At 40.1% G+C, this 17,366-nt stretch overlaps 1 protein-coding gene across 2 annotated transcripts in view; it reads right to left on the bottom strand.

Moving 5' to 3' along the window:
- The window catches only part of TJP2 (tight junction protein 2), a 56,642-nt gene extending 48,625 nt beyond the window's left edge, over positions 1–8,017 (bottom strand). For both annotated transcript variants that reach the window (XR_003254811.1, XM_026073573.1), the window contains exon 1: positions 7,900–8,017. The gene's annotated coding sequence lies outside the window, so the exon portion shown is untranslated. The remainder of the gene's footprint in view (positions 1–7,899) is intronic.
- Between the last annotated feature and the right edge of the window lie 9,349 nt (positions 8,018–17,366).

Here is a 17,366-nt window from a genome sequence, read left to right as displayed (position 1 = left end):
GCGGGCCAGCCGCGGGCCGGGTGCGGGCTGCGCCGCCGCGGACAAAGCCGCTACTCACGCAGCGCCCGGCCACAGAGCAGCTCTGTGCTGGCAGAGCCGCCCCCGGCCCCGCGCCGCCAGGCCGCCCGCCGCCCCGAAGAAACGTTGGCATTCTCCCCGGGAAGAAAAGGATTGTTATTCTCCCTTTACAAAAATATTTCTTGTAGTCTTCCCCTTGGCAGCGGCCAGCAGCAGACGCCGCTGACAGGATAAACGGGACAGACGGGCCTCTGGTCCGAACTTGGACAGCAGCTCTAACGTAACGCTTCAAATAAAAGCTGCAGCCCTTTTCGTCAAACAGAAATGCTGTAGTAATTTATAGATATATTTACAGATACACACACACACACATATATATAAGAATATATATACTTAAGTATAAGTATATATATACACTTACATATATATAGTTAAGAACTTTTCAGGTGTGTCCTGGCTTTCAAATTGAAGTATATATATATTCCCCAAACTGTATTTCTATAATATATATATCTATATATATATTTAAAGGGCTTTGATTTGAAAGCTATGCTTGAAACCTATGTCTGCAGCCTCAGTTGTTTTTCCTTTCCATCATCTAACACTCTTTTCGTATCAGTCTCCAACTCACCACTTTTCCAGCTTATTCAGAAACCAAATTGACTATTTTGTTTTCAAGGCTGTAAATGGTGTTTTAAGGCATGCTATTCAGATAATGGTATTTTCAGGAGCCTGCAGAAATGACTGGGCAGAAACACTGTAGGAGATGACTGGCAGAAGTTCAACCACACTGCTGCAGTGAGAAAAAAGGAATCTTTTCCCAGTGCTACTGTCTTCCTGGAGTTGCATTATTTTGGGTGGATGAGTCAACACCAGTAACTTGAAAGGAATCATCAATTCTTGGAAGGAAAAAAATAAGAATGAGGTAAGTTGTAAGGGAAGAGTTTTCCTCAGCCAATGCTTTAAAAAAAAAGAATGCAAACAACATGTTACTTTGTATGGCCTAGCCTCAAATTTGAAGGGAAAGAGGCAGAAAAACGCCCAAGTGTGAACTTTGCTCTTCTTTCATCCACTCCTTCATCTTAGTGCTGCAAGTGAGCGATCACTTCCAACTCTCTCACAACACTAGCAGCCTGGTATCATGATGTGGCCAAACGCCAAGACCCCTTGGAGAACAAAGCGCAGAGGGGCCAGCCCCCTCACCGAAATGGGGCTCTGCAGAGCAAGATGCAAGAACAGCATCTGGCATCAGGAATTTCCCTGTGAGACACAGCAGGGCAGGGCAAACCAGCTGCCGCCCTCGGCACTGCGGAGCACTTCTGCACACCTCTGAAATCTGGAGGCAGCTTTCCAAGGCAGTTAGCACTGGCTGGCAACATCAGCATAGGATGCTATTACACAACATAAGCAGAGAAAGCCACTATCCGATACTAACCTCCCTGAAAAGATGAAACACGCTGAAAACAACACGAGCTAATTTTTAACTTGATAGGATTTTGCTGCAGACAAACATATAGCTTTCGAAGCCAGCATGATTTTTGTTTGTAGCCTGAGGGCTGAGTGTTTTTTCAAAGAGGGCAGGGGATGCCCAGTTGTCCCACACGGTGTGGGACAGGGAAAGGAGAAGCCACTCGATGCCTGCAGATACATCTGTTAACATGCAGGTATCGAGCTCTTGTCAGCACCAGCCTCCTGCAAGTGCCTCCCTCCGCACAGCCCCAGGCAGAGGACAGACAGCTGGCCCTCTCAGCTCCCCCTCCTCAGATACCATCCCCTCGGGGGGGGGGGGGGGGCAGGCAGTGCCAGCCAGTGCAATGCATGGGCCTGCCTGTCCCAGAGTCAGCCGGGGAGAATTTCTCTCATTCTAGACAAAAACTGAGGCTTTAGGCTTAAGCCACAGTTTTAACATACTTTGTGCCTCTATCAAAGCCACATGGTGTTATCATTAACAGTGGGGTTATCAGGCTACACTTTGCTGGGCTCTAAGGCAGCAGCTGAGGTTAAACACTGAGTTAGCCTGAGGTACTGCAACACAGATGTAGGAACGGACCACAGTTATGCAATCAAAACAGACTTTTAATCCCTTGCCACAGATCATCACCTAGGAAGGGACTATCAGTTTGTCTCTGTTCAGTTTCCTGCAATATCGCTTGCAGTTGTCTATAAAATTAGGTTCAGTTGTAAGAGTACAGAGGGCACATTTCTTATGCCTGCTTTCTTATTTCTTTTCTCAAACCAAACAGCTGCTGTGCCGCAATGTGCAGATAAATCATCTCATGCCACCCTGAAAATGTGAACAGTAAGTGACTCCAAACTCTCTGGCTCACACTGGATCTTGGACAAGTGCCCAGATGTCTGTACTGCTGTTAAGGTCTAGGGTAACATCAATGCTATCATAATTTACAAGTTACTTATCCTGCAATTAGACTGCAGAGAAGAGACTTTACGGCCTTCATGGGTACCTCCATCTTCCCTTTAACTGAGCTATCCTCCCAAGATGGGATCTGGGGAGCTGCAGGAACTCCTCCAGCACTACAAGTTACAGAGTTACTACAGCAGGAAGAGGACAGCAGGTACTCAAAGCACCCTGTTCACCTAGGAGCTATTCCTTTGGAGGATGGCATCCCCATCCTCTTCCCCAGTAAGCTGTAGGTTAAAAAGGAAAAAAAAAAAAAAAAGCCCCACAGAAATACCAAAACCCAAAACCACAGCTCAAACAAGCACATATAATGTGTAATTAGATCTATCCTTTCCTCTTGACTCAATTTCCCTTAAAAGACACATGACCCTGCCCTATGTATCATGAGGGACTACGTATAATACACACAGTCCAAGCCAAAACGGACCTGGGACACCAGCACAAGCAGAAGAGGGCAGGAGACCCAGGACAACAGCCTGTTTTTTCCATGCAGGCTGCTGTGTGCTGAATGTTTGGAAATGGGGCTGCATGCACCTCTCACTCAGTGCCTAACTTTGAAAGGGTGGTGTAGGTACACTTGTGAGCAGCCTTGGAAGGGATACTGTAGCACAAAGAGTAAAAGGTTGAGTGCTAATACCGTTTCAAAACTAAATGAATTTGGCTGCAAGTGTGCAGCACTGTCCGCTGCAGTGTTTAGGACCAGCTAGTAGTCCGCATGTGCAATAATTGGACAAAGCAGTGTCATGTGCAGGGGATTTCACTRAATGTTATGAAGGTGTGTACAGATATTATGATCAAGAACTTCCATGGAAGGATTAATCATCATTAACTCTATGAGAAGCATGTAAATAACTTCTAGTGACCACATTTCCCACTGAAACTTCCAACTTAAGTAATCAAGGCAGATGTTGTTCGTCTACAACCAGTTTCAATCTGTGTTCTGTGCAGCAGTAATTTAAAGAGATCATTTGCTGCAGCTTGAGTCATGCAAAACCTAGGACATATTCCATAAATTAACTAATGCTACTGTGAATTAAGCAGTTGCGCTGCTTCCAGCATCAGCAGAGGGAACACCCATTTAACATTACACTACACGATACAAACTTAAAACAAGCAGCTGCCTCCCGCAGTTATTCCTGTATAGCCAACCAAGTAACTCCATGCAGCAGCTTGCTTGCAGCAACCAAGACTGGTTACTGTGCTGTCATTCAGGCACTCTCTGCCTTCCCCTCCTCCCCCCACAATCAAACCTTTTAGCTGGCCCCTCTGACAATCGCATCTAATCTTTTTTGAAAAACGCTGGAGTTCAACACTGAGTAGTGCTAGATAGCATAGCAAATGGGTAACCTTAAAGATCTGGAAACTGACTTCAGCTGGAGACACTGGGTATGTAGGTTGCTAGTTCAGCTGTTGAATCGCCTGAACAGGATGGTTAGTTTTGCTTTTGTTTTTAAGCAAGTGTTCCTGATCCTCTGATGAAAGGCACAGTAGAAGTTTCTAAAAATACCATGTTGCCAAACAGCCTTTCTCCCCTCCCTGCCAATCTCTTCAGAATGCTGGTTCTCATCAGCTTGCAAAATTACACAAATCAGTCAAGCCCAGTCTTAAATGATTCATAAATCCAATTATGGCTGTTTCTTTATAAAGCAAGCTGGACCCTAGCAGACCCAAACTTCAGGATTACAGTACATGTGGGCTGCTGCCCTCTGATTCTTGGACTGCTCAAGAGCCACATATGGTTCAAGTACACAGCTCTCCACTGGGGCTAAATCACATGAAGGGCAGGGTACTCTTAACCTCTGTCATGAGGGGACTGGAGAAGAGGAGACACCAATGCAACCTTGGCACTTGGGGAGGAGTGACCCCAGCAGAGGGCCACTGAGATGGGCAGGAGCAGGAGCCTGGCACTGTGAGGAGAGGTTGTGGGGCTGGGGCCAGCTCGCGAGAGCATGGGCAGCCTCGAGGCACCATGCAGTGGTCCTGGCCACGGACGGGGAGGCAGTTGGGGAGACGCAGCTGGGCTCTTCTGAGATGCCAGGACAGGAGACAACAGGCAGAAGGTTAAAACAAGAGAGGTTCAGACTGGATATAAGGAGAGGTTTTCGCCCCCAAGGACAGCCCAGCAGTGGAGCCAGGGCCCAGAGAGGTTGTGCTGTCTCCATCTTTGAAGGTTTTCACGCACCAACTGGGTAAAGCCCTGGGCAGCCTGGTCTGATCCTGACCCTGCTTTGGGCAGGAGGTTGGGCTAGACACCTGAGGTCCCTTTCAGCCTGAATTATCCAATCATTCCTATATTATTCCATGACTCAAATGCCAATGCCAGCATAAACGTTCCAGTGAGGAACATTGGCCGTCTCTGGTCTAGCGTAGGGCTGTCCAAATATACGCAATTTCCAGGTTTCAAAACAGCATTTCTAAGGCTGTTATTTTAGAATGCAGGTATACACCTGGAAGAAACGCAGGGCCCAACACAAACAACATCCCGCATTTCATACATACTTTTGCTGGGATAACCACCAGTACAGAACTCTGCATGGCACATGTGGCCGCCTATTTTGACCTTCCAATGGTAAGGATTTTATTTTTCGCAACCTAGACATGCAGATTAACTAAGATATTTCATATCAACTATGTTTTAAAAATACGTATAAAGCTCTACAGTAAGAAGATGCATGTTTCTAAGCATACGCCAATCATAAAAACTCAACTTCAAGTTCACAAGAAAGAAAAAAAATCACTACTGTGAGAAATGCTTCTAAATTATGAACAATTAGGAACAGCACTACAGAAATGAACAATATGATAAAGCTTGTTATTTTCCTCAACAGTTTTGAAATCTTTTTGGTCATCAGTTCTACTAGCTCTCACATGAAGAACTTAACGTTTTATTCTGCTGAAAAGCAACACAAGACACTGTTACTGTTTGCTTTGTGTGTTACTACATCTTTGCAAAGAACATGCAAATTAGAAAATATACATATGCAGCATGTGTTTCACAGGATAAAAACAATCAAAAACAAAACAAAGCAGCATGAGAAATATGCTGAGGAATTTGATAATAGTAAGAAAAATAGTAGTGGACAGAATAAAGAAATATAGTCTCCATTTATTCTGAATATATTCTCATCAGCAGAGTGCTGTGAAGTACACTGCAGAGTTAAAAAGGACTCTGGTAAGTAAAGCAAATAAACAAGATAGTGTGACCTGTTGCTGGGGTACAAGAAAGGGCCTTAGTAGTGACTCTGCCTGAATCTCTCTCTTTTCTTTATAATCATTTGCAATGCTGCGCAAATTAAAACAACTTTCTCCAGCATAAACACTTTGACTCCTATTGATTTAAGAAGCTATAAAAGCTAATAATGTTATTCTAAACAATGAAATAATGAAGTAGTTTAAGTTGACCCAAAGCACACAAGTATACACTGCTTTTCTCCTCAAACATCATAGGAAAATATATATACTACACTTCAAAGGAAACCTCTTTCCCACCCCCAACTTTTATACATTTTAAACAGAAAGCACTGCATGAACACATTCTGTTTGAACATTCATTTTGCTTACATTTCATTTCCTTCCTCTCGCCTCCATGTTCCTTGCTTACTCTTTGCCAGGCAGTGAAACAGAATCTTCTGCTTTTAGCAATTTATCTGCCTTCCCTTACTAGAAGGCAAGCCCTATGACATCAAAAACTTTACCACGGTAATCAATTCTTACGGCACAAATTGATTAAGACATCACAGCAAAGAAAACAAAAATCCCATTCTCATGGAGATCTTAGTAAATATAATTACTTACTAAGAACAAGCAAAAGAAAATGCAGAATGCACAAGACATAACATACACAAAACTTGCTTGTTCATTTTTCTGAGAGCTTAATTTAAAAAACAAAGCTGCAGACAGCACTCCTTCAGCCAACTTAGTCTTTTAGAGCATTAAAACTCTGCTTCAAAGCTCTGCCTCTCCCCATCCTATTTATACTAGCAAACCTCCTGCTGAAGGACTCATTAAGAAACAAAGCAGTTATTCAGCCCTATTCAGTAACAGCAAGGTCTCAGCTAGGTACGGTGCCTCTTTTGGGTGCTACGCTTCAGGAAAGACTGAAACTGGCTGGTGAGAGTCCAGGGACAACACAGGGAACAATCATCAGGGAGAAAGCACAGCTTGGAGACAGACGGATGCAGCCCCCTGAGTCTTTCAGTGACCAGCCCACAACTCCTGGGAGACCATGGGCACGTTGCCTGGATAGAGCTTCTGAAGCATCTTTTTCTAGTGGATCGCTGATTCTGGCTACTGGAGTTCAGCCCAGAGCTGGGCTTGCAAGTATCCAAATTCCCTAGTGTGAGGTTTGCATAGCATACTTCACTCGTGAAAGGTGTTCTTTTTGAGGATTAATCTTTAAAATCACATCTGCTAGAGAGCACAACTGGGATGTTCCTACCTATCTACACTTCACTGACATTCTCACATCATATCCCCTCCCCAGGTAAATAGGGCTTGCTTGTTTGTTATTTTATATGATGTCAACACATTTTTCTGTTGTCTTATGGTGCCTTTAGAGTATGTTAACTAGTGTGCTCTTCCTTCAGTCCCAAAACATTAAACTAACAGATGAGTAGCTTTGGTTAACAAGTACATCACAAATTAGAAAGACAGAATGACAGACATCCACGTTTCCAAGTAAATCTCTAAAGCAGCAGTAGCTATTCATCTCTTAAGAAATAAAGTGAAGTCAATTCTAATTTTGCAAGATGTGAGCCTAAAAACTCTTTGCTCTCTTAAAATTGTCATCTGTTAATCACTTGAGAAAACAAGCCAAACAYGTTTGATTGACACGTAAAACAAAGCAAGCATTTTATATTCTCTGTAGAAATATTTGAGAAAAGGTTTCAAATGCAGGTTAAAAAGACAGAAGGATTATATTTACCTTAATGATGCATCACAAGAAAATATGCAGCAAAACAGCACTCTCTCTGTGTGTGGCTATTGTGTTTCCCACGGCCCTACTGAGTCACTAAGAAATTTCCATTAATATTACCCTCTGTGCTTAAAGAAATTTATTTATCCCCAAATCCATGCTAAATATTTATATTTGCTGAAGCCACCATGGATTAAATTCATTCTTTAGCAATGTTTAGCTAAGAGATGAACTAGTCCAGGCCTGTGCAATATTATTTGCATAACTTCAGCAGAATATTGAGTTCACTGCACGCGTTTCTCCTCTTCAGGAGGCCTGTTGTGCATCACCAAGCTTTCAGTAGATGTGCGTGAGCTCATTCTAAGTTGTTATGGGAATCCAGAAGAACTAGTTTTGATTACAGCATAATACTCTATCAAGTACAGCTTCACAAATCCATTTAAAACCACAGCTAAAAGAATAAACATTATAGCTAATACATGGCAAGAATCCATTGTTTTAAATTAATGGATTAGACTGGTTCTAACTGACCTAAATTGATCAGTACCTTGTGAGGAATGTCGATTTTGGACAGTCTCTGTCTATTTCCTGTGAGATGCCTTGGGCTTGATGTACAGCTGTGCTCCCAGTCCCACTCACAAGGAGATGGCAGTGCAGTAGTTTGCTCCCTGAAAAATAAAGTCTCATTTAAGTCATGTATAACTTCAAGAGAGTGACTGTGAAGCCTGGAACCACTGAAATCCTTAAGAAAAACAGGATATATATATATAAAAAAAATTTTCCCTGGTTAGTCTGGTGTGCTTTAGCTGTTCTGGAAGTCCAGCAGAAACAGTGTTTAAATAAAGGAGATACCCAGCAACACTTACACTAGCAGCAACCTAACAGTAACTTCAGGTCAAGCACCCTCCCTCATCAGGCATCCAGGCAGGCCTGCACACCAGGGAACAATGCATTTTTGCAAGCTAAATAAGATGTACACAGGAAGCATGCTTATCTTCTATTTGTTGCACTGGTCTTTTCCCCAAGTCATTCTGGATTTTTTATTTTAATTTGGTCTTACATTTACACTACTCAGTTAAAACAAGATTGTGCAAAATTAAACTAGTAACAGCACAGTTTCTTGAAGCATATCCTCAATAAGAACAACCAGACACATGCTCTCTAGTGGTTTCAATAGGGAAGTTAACAGCTCCAATTGCCAGGTGAGAACAAAAGAACCATTTCCCAACACCCTTTTCTACCCCTTCCCCTCAGGAATAGCTCAACAGGCCCCAGCTGCACCTCTTTTGTGCAAGCAGCATATTAGCTTCCATGCAGCTTGTCAGAGGGCTCCTCCTCTCCCCCATCTCTTGTTATAGCCTCCTATGTGGGAGAATAGAAAAATGGTTTAGCCAAGCTGAAGGAGGAATTTCTGACAGAAATAGATACAGAAGCCAGTTTTTTTCTTCTTCTTCTTTTTTTTTTTAAAAAACCCTTCTGATCATCTCTCTTAACTTCTCTCAAAAAGCATCTTTCCAAAGTGTTCCATCTTTAAAGAAATAAGATCCTCTTCTAGGGAGATCTGACCTTATTCATACTTGTAAGAGTTATGTTGTTTTTTTCCCCCCTCAATTTATACGTTCTTCTGGTTAATAACTCATAGCTACTTCTAGCTAGCAGGAGAGTCATAAGAAAGAGGTAGTAGAAGAATTCTGCAGAACTTCCTCGATTATCTACAAGTCCACACTGCATTTTATAGATGTGGCACCCACTTTTCCCCAAGTACAGCCATAATGAAGCCCCAGGTTCAGAAAAGGAAGCTTAAAAGTTCTAAGATATTAAAAAATTCATTTAGTTTCAGATGAACTTCTTAAAAAAAAAAAACAAACAAACTCACAAATGCAAGCACCTCCCAGACACCACATTGAGAAGACAAAAGATGTCCATTTCCATGTCTGCTGACTCTTCCACCATAAATGCATCTTTCCAAAACCAAGACTCTACTGTTTTAAGCAGACAAATGCTTAAGCATGAGCTTCCACTATCTTCAAAGAGCAGCAAAAGCTATGCATTATGAGCAAACATCAGTTTTACTATTCCAGGCTGTGTGCAGAATAACACTCTTTTCCAGAAAGCAGCAGGAAAGTTATACAAGAAAGCTAAAACTAAAATACCACTGCTGTCATCATTTTGACTCCCTGTGAAGATGCTGACAGTTACAAAAATCCATCTGCCACAGAAAGCATATCATTATTCCAAGTGAAATGAAAATGGAAAAATACACTTTATATTGCCTTTGATATGGAAATTAAAATGAACATCTTAGCCAAATAACATGCTATTCTTCCCTGTCCTCTCTCACACCTTAGTCTGGGTTACTGTCAGTATTTTCACCTCTCAAGTGATGGCACTGGAGTTGGCATCACGCTCTAATCACACTCTAACGCTGATTTTCAGTTTAGGAGATGGTTGAGAAATGTATAGGAAGAATTTAACTTAATCATGCCTTTGAATTTGTGCAGTGAGGAGGAGACAGATACACCTTACATTCAGTATTAGCTTTTGGAAAGTGTCTCACATTGAAAATTGGGGAAAAAATGGCTGGTTTTAAAATATTATTCAATTTGATTGGATTCTCTTTTATATGAACCTGACAGAGTACCACTAGAAGTTGAGTGACAAGCAGAAGTTAGCAAAGTGAGTTATTAATTTGCTTATTCCAAATGTATAGATCACAATCTGGAGCTGCAAACAGAACAGTGCTCTTTTCTTCAAATCATGGTTCACTTTGCAGCAACTGTTAGTTCCCAACCTTTAGTACTCGGAAAGATCTAATAACAGGCTATAAGGGATCCATAACGAAGTCCAATGCCAAAAGCTTTTCTGCTTTTGTTGAACTGTCAGAACGGCAATTCTGTAATCCAAATACATTTTAAGCAGTTACAATTCAAAGTGAGTACAACAATTGCATCACTTTAAACCTCCCTGTGAAAGGAGGGAGATGCCTGATCAATAACGCTGGAAAGAAAAACAAGTATAAACAAGCTGGTATCTTTTTCATTTGGCTACTAACACTCACTAGTAGATGAAAGCTAATCATTCAGACATTTAAGTTATAAAGCAAAAAAGAATGGATGCTAAAGTTAATAGGTTTCATTTTTAAATGGTTTGTTTTGAGTTGTGGCACTGGCCAAACAAAGCTACTTGAAGCACAAAGAAATTCTGTAAGAATGTGCCATTACATTCCAACACAGTTCCTCCAAGGATTAATAGCCATCATGTAACCTTTTATTAACAGGTAAAGAGTGGCTGCAAAATTCAGAGATATTGGCATGCAGATAACTCTCATGAAACAATCAAAGGGAGTCACAGCCAAGGGAACATGAGAAAGTGGTGTCTAAATGCATTGTGCTATGGACACATTTAAATGAGCACATTTTAACAAAAAAGCCAAAAAGCACTCATCAATGCAAGTCCAGAAACCTAGGATCAACTTGAAGAATTCTTGCATCGATAAGATGGTGGAAATTGTTGGCATCTTTTTTTTTTTTTGTCACTTAGGTGGTGCAACTAAAAATCATATGGGTGCTTTATTTGAGTTGGTATTACAGTTGCTACCACCATTAGTGGAGGAGCTCTTGCAGAAAGATTATGAACAAAATCAGAGTTCAGTCAATCACATTTTTACGCCAAGCTTTTCTTTGAAATCTGTCTCATACGAAATAAATCAAACCCAGTAGAAACATATCTAGTCCTTGGTTTTGAACAAGTTTCTCATTTTTTATGTTCCTCTGCTATGTCTTAAAGAATAGCCCAACATTTAATGCAAGACAACAACGGGAAAGAACAGCAAGGCCATGAGGATATCCATTGACTGACGCTACTTAAATAGAATGGGCAGATGGGAGAGAAGGACAATCCTTCTTCTCATATACACACTCAGTGAGCACAGGACTTTTAATTTAAGACTATTACTCTTTGAGGGAAAATGAGTTATCAACAAAAGAATTTTCTCAAGTCTAATATTCAAGTTGGGTGGCACAAGAAAGCACTCTGGATTGTTTTTAACCAAAACAGAATGCTCTGAATTTCATAGTTTGAACATTTAATAATCTTAATTGATATCTCTTTTAATTACTACATCTTTCCTTTGTGAAAACAGTATTCCTAAATATGAGGAACTCTTGCTTTCTAGCAGAAAAGGAAAGCAGCATACACATAAAAAAAAGTTTTTCTTTTCCACTTTTAGAAGCTGCTAGTTCTCCCATAGATAAGAATTAAAATATGTATATTCTCCCAAGGTGGGGAGAAACCCACACATACACACACACACACACCAGGAGTAAGTGATGAATAAAAAATAACTATTTCATTTTCATTCCAATATTTACGCACCAGTTTATCATTTTTATTCTTGAGCAAACTTCTAATTTAGAAATTACATCTCCTTCTAATTATCCTGCTAGCCAAGGACAGTAAATGAAAAGAAATTGATAATGAAACCACAGAGTTTAACTACAACTGTAGAAGATACACTGCTTGAAAGGTACACAAGATTACTTGTTTGTTTGAACGACTCTCCCCTTTTCTTGTAGAAGCTTTCAAATTGCATGCTTCAAGGTTAGCACAGGTTTTCCCACAGTTACTCATTTTTCTCATTTGTAACACTTACCTGGGATGTTGCCAAAGGTTTGCATGTCTACCCTCAGGAAGCAGTTCCCTTTTGTTAAGGGGAGTAATACCTATTGCTGCTTCTAAAATAGTTATGTATTTCTTGTACCGCATTCCGACTCTCTCAGGAGCTCCACTGCACTGTCATCCAAACGCAGTCATGCTTCTTCACTTACATGAACTGATGCTTTTCAAAACATGCTGCAGGTTTCAAGTGTAAAAATAACGCCTTCCTCCCTCTATCAGGCGTGGAGAGTTAGCAGGAGAGAGAAACCAAAGAAAAACTCCTACCAGATTCCCCTGAAACGTCATTGTTACATAATTTGATCTTTGAATAAGACACTAATGAAAATGATTGAAGAGACAATCATGGGTCTAAGCCTGGCCGGCTAATGCACACTCTCCAATTTACTAATCCTTGGCTAAATCTCTGCTGTTTATAATCTTTCAAGTACTAATGGAGCACTAGGTAACTTCTCTCAGATCGACTGAGGGAATGAGATCTGCACAGAAAAGTTGAGAATTTTTTGCATACTCTGAAAGATAATAATGGCTTTTGCTTCAACTTTCCTCCTCAGCACGAGGATTTATCTGTGGTCTGATCAGAAGAAGCATGGCGAAACATTCCCTTACTTCACTTACACAGAATTAAGCAAGCTCAAGACTCCATTATGATACCTACTAGTCATACAAATGTGCCTCACACAATGCCAGAAGCCACTTTCTATGTCAAAATTGTTCCAGCCATGAGGTAAGTAACTGTGCATGCCAATGACCTCAGGTATTAACTACAAGCATGGAGACAGATGTACAAGTTGAAGTAATACTGACATTTTAGATATGCTGCAGCCCTGCCAAATTACAGTATTGAGACTTGCCTGACTGCAAAAGTCTAACAAAGGAAACGTTGTAATGCTACATAGATACTAACATACTATGAATGTTATATATAATTTTATATATACTATTTCTATAACTTTATAGGTATATTTTATACAAAAATGCAAAAAGGACAGATGGGACAGAAAGTATTTTTCCTAAAGAACTGGCCACAAATCCCTCTGCAAACTGTACATTCTAGCTATTCTCTAGTATTAAAATGCCTATTTTTCTGTTGGGGTGACTTTGTATAGAATGCTACATATTTAGAAATTTTCAAGATGGAAATGACAGCTTCTAAACTTACACTGTAGAATTTTCAGCTCAACACAATGAATTCTTGTATAGTTATTTGCAGGTCCTGTATTACTTACTCTTCTGTATTATTTATGCCCTACCTGGTACTCAATATTAAGTTGAATTTGTAAGTTAAGTTCACACACACAAGATATGTACATGCTGAAGCATCTCAAGTGAATTATTAAAAGTCAATCTACTCGACTGATCTCTAGAACAACAATAAAAATATTAAGCAGTTTACAGATTCAGGAAGTACAACTACAAATAACTCACAGAAAGAAATATCCAATTTACACCTGGTCGTACATGGATATGTAAAGAACATGCAGTCTGGAAATTTGAGATGTATTAAGGAAAGCAGTTAATATATTAAAAACATAGAAATGAAGTGAAGCTAACTATTACTTTTGCAGGACTRAAAAAAAAGAAAAAAGCACAGAACTACAACTTCAAATATCTGTAGTATACAAAGTATTAAGAAGCTTAGGAAAGTGAAATGCTAGTAAAAGTCTGTAAGCACAGCTGACATTATCAGGACTGCAGCATCCTGACTTTGGATAGCTTTGGCAGTCCTATTGCTCAGGCAGCACAGACTAGCAGTTTTTTTTGACTATTTCAGTTTTTAAACACCTTCTGAATGTAGCAGTTTATAATAATATTCAATTTTGCTTAATCAGAGAAACATTTTGATGAAATCCAATCTTCCTTTGAAGTTAGTTTTATTATCAATGTTATCATAATTTTTCTTATGTTTTGGCACTTCTTTCCACCATCACCACCCCTTCACCCTTTTTAACCTTATGTTTTTCCCTTAGAGATCCGAGGAACAGATTTTTCCTTACGAACACTTCCAAAAAGCACACTTAGAACTGTGGTTTTGAAAAAAAATTGTAAAAATGTTTTAGTGCAGCTCTGCTTAATCTGTTCTTTCTTTGAGCAAAGCCAGTTCTGACCAGAAAAGGAGCCCTGTGACCAGCCATGTACACAGAGAGCTCACAAACTCATACAGTAAGCGTAAGTCGCTCCCAAGTACTCCTCTTAGCCAACTTATTCATGAATCTTCAGATGTCCAGAGGGAGTAAGACTGACTCACAGGTTATCAATTTCCTTCAACTTTGTTTGAAAACAGAAATTCAAAGCTATTAGTACATCCATTGTTTGCTCTGCAAAAGTCATCCCTCAGTAACAAAGGGTCTAAAATATATCTACATCCATTGTTTCCTGTTGAGGAATATCATCCACTCCCCTTCTGTCTTTGTATTCTTTCAGGCAGAAAGAACACCAAGCTTTAATGGAAAGAACACAGGCTACCTGGGAATGTATAAGAGAACAAACATAATCTAATAATTAAGCTGTTAAAGAAAAACATTTGTGTCAACTTCAGGAACTTGTGGTCCCCAGCCATACTCAGAAAGAGAACAGCCATGAATAGCCTTAAGTTCAGCGAAAAAGAATCTTTGCTTATTCACCGTACTTCTGTTTTCTGCTCAACTTCTCCTCACAACACTGTTAATTACTTACCAGTTCTCAAGATAAAGAAAATCCGGCAACATGCATTTCCATCAAATTGATATAATGCATTGTGGCAACATATCAAAAGACTTGGAAGCTATGCTGGCTATAGGGAAAGAAAGAGAACCCCGTGAAAACAGAAAGCTTTTTTTTTAATCTGTTGCAAAGTCTCCTACTCTTTTCTCTGCTTTCTTAGATGAAACAGAAAAAAAAGTTTCAGTCTTGTGGCAGTGATTTCAATGCAAATAAAATCCTATAGGTGATATTTGGCAAGAAATTAGCTCAGAAATTAGCTTATTCTCATTCATTCTATACAAATTCTGGACTCCATTGCAGTGAATAGTTTGGCAAGTAAGAAGTAATTCAGGGAAAGGAGAAAGAATGACAAATGCTCTTTTCTGCATGAAAGAAGCACTTATGAGTTCAAAGCGAAAGTTTTCTTTTGCTCCATACATGAAAAGAGTTATAGTCCCTTAATTAGCTGTAGAGCATATTTCATGTAAAAGCCGATGACAGAAGCATGATTTCATCTTCAGTCACCTCAGACCCAACTGCAAAAGAGACAACCATTGCCCAACATAGCCACAAATTACTTTCCACCTTAGGAAACAGAGAAAATTTTTTCCTTTCTTCCCTCTCAACAAAAAAATGTCTGCAACACCTACAGGTTAAAGAACTCTCTCATGAAGAGAAAAAAAAAAGCACCAGGATTTTCCTACATGCTTATTCTTGGCTGACAAAAATAATTATGACAGACAATGTTAACTTCCAGTACTACTTAAAGCGCATGTGCGTTTTCTTGTTTGGGCCATACAGCTAAGAAACACACACGTTAAGCTTGTTCTCTTGAAATAGTTTTGAGGCAAAGGAGCACCAAGGATCAGATTTTTTTGCGGGAGAAGGGTAACATGGAAAGAGCAGAGGAGAACCTGGAAACTTTCTTCACGCTGCTTTGCCGACAGCAGCAGCTTTTGGCCCCTCCCGGGGGAAGGTCGCTSGCCTGCACAGTGCATATGTTCCCGGAGATTCTCGGGATAGCTTAGACAAAGTTGTGCTAAGGAGGCTAGAGACACCGGCAGCCAAATCTGCTGGCTATTAAGCAGAGCGAGATGTTGAAGCAGGTGTTCGAAGGGAGAGTGCCAGCCAGACTATAGACAGCACTGCTGTTAACAGTGGCGTGCGGGATTTAYGGGTTTTCTCCGATGATTCCTCTTTAAAAAATGGCTGGCGGGGCAGAGCAAATAACAGATAGGTTGAACAAACACGTGAAACCTTGGTTTAGATGAAGCTGAACATTGCTGAGTCCAGGCYCAGTTTATCAATAATACAGTGCAAGCTGATGTGAAAGTTGTCATGACAGAGTAACGACAACTAAACTCTTTTGAGAGAGGTATTATTGAGCCAATCTGGGGAATAATCCAAACCGATCCCAAATACCTGAACGGATGCCCTCACTGGCTAATGAAAACAGATCCACACTTAAGCAGAGATCCTAAATCTGATATTTCCCATACATACCTAGGCCACACCTGAGATAATCTGCAAGCCTTTAAGAAATAAAAAGAAGTACCATTTCTCAAAAGCAACTCCAGATTGCTGGTGGAAAATAGTGGCAAAGACGACAGCATGGAAAGGGAACAGGCAATGGGAAAAATCAGAGCAAAAAGCAGTTTTCAGGCAGATTTACCTTTGTATTGTTCTCACACACTTATAATTGACCCTACTGTTATGTTGTGAGGTATTTTTGTTTAAAATGTTATACATGTGAACTAATGATTTTCCTTTTCTTCACAGCTCTAAATTAGGAACCATGGTAATCTCTGAGGTGCCAAGACTCAGATACACAATGACAATGTTGACCTAAATTCAGGAATACTAGAGTAACTTACGTTTTCTAAAAACAATGCATACAGCTGATGAATGTACACCTGGGAAATACCAATCAAGATTTTCTCCCACAGCTCACTCCATTATTTCTAGGCTTGGCTCACAGACATTCTAAATATTTTCAAAACTTCAGAAGAATCATGTAATGCTGGATAAAAAGGAGTTGCTATGAAGTCTGCATTCTTATTTTGAAACAAAAAATCTAAAATATTCCTAACATTATGAATTTTCAAAAAGCAATTATCTGATAAATTATTAATGTTTGGCGGATTTGTTTGTTTTTAAGTTGTGAAGTGACCTGTAGCAGTCACTGCTGCATGAAGCTCTTTAATTCCAATACTGCAGTCAGCACTGTGTAATTATGTATTGTTTAAGCCAAAAAACCTCAGCACTTTAATTGTTAAATGCAGGCTTTTTTTTTTTTTTTTTAACCACTTTCCAAAGTGGGACAGAGCTGTAAGGAGATCCTTAGTATTGGTAAAGTATATTGACTGTTAAAGGGCAGCAAAAATCCCTGAAGACTCTGGAGACTACAACTAAGCATGCTTTAGAAATTAACAGACAAAGACTCTAACACGGTGCTCTTTTTTTCTAAGGTAGAGGCTAGGTTAAGATGATTGAGAAAAGCACCCTGTGGTTGAACAATTCTGTTTTGACAAAAGCCTCCGGGAGAGAAATCTGCCTGGGTAGTAATTCTAAACCTGAGTACTTCTCTGAGGATTCTCAAACAAACCATTTCCATTATTTGGCCGTGGGACCGAAACCAAACCTCTCACTAGAAAGGGT

This window comes from Apteryx rowi, unplaced genomic scaffold (assembly GCF_003343035.1).
Source record: "Apteryx rowi isolate R43461 unplaced genomic scaffold, aptRow1 scaffold_37, whole genome shotgun sequence".
In the NCBI taxonomy this organism is placed as follows: domain Eukaryota; kingdom Metazoa; phylum Chordata; class Aves; order Apterygiformes; family Apterygidae; genus Apteryx; species Apteryx rowi.
Note: the sequence above shows the minus strand (reverse complement) of the source record. Positions and strands in the feature narration are given on the sequence as shown.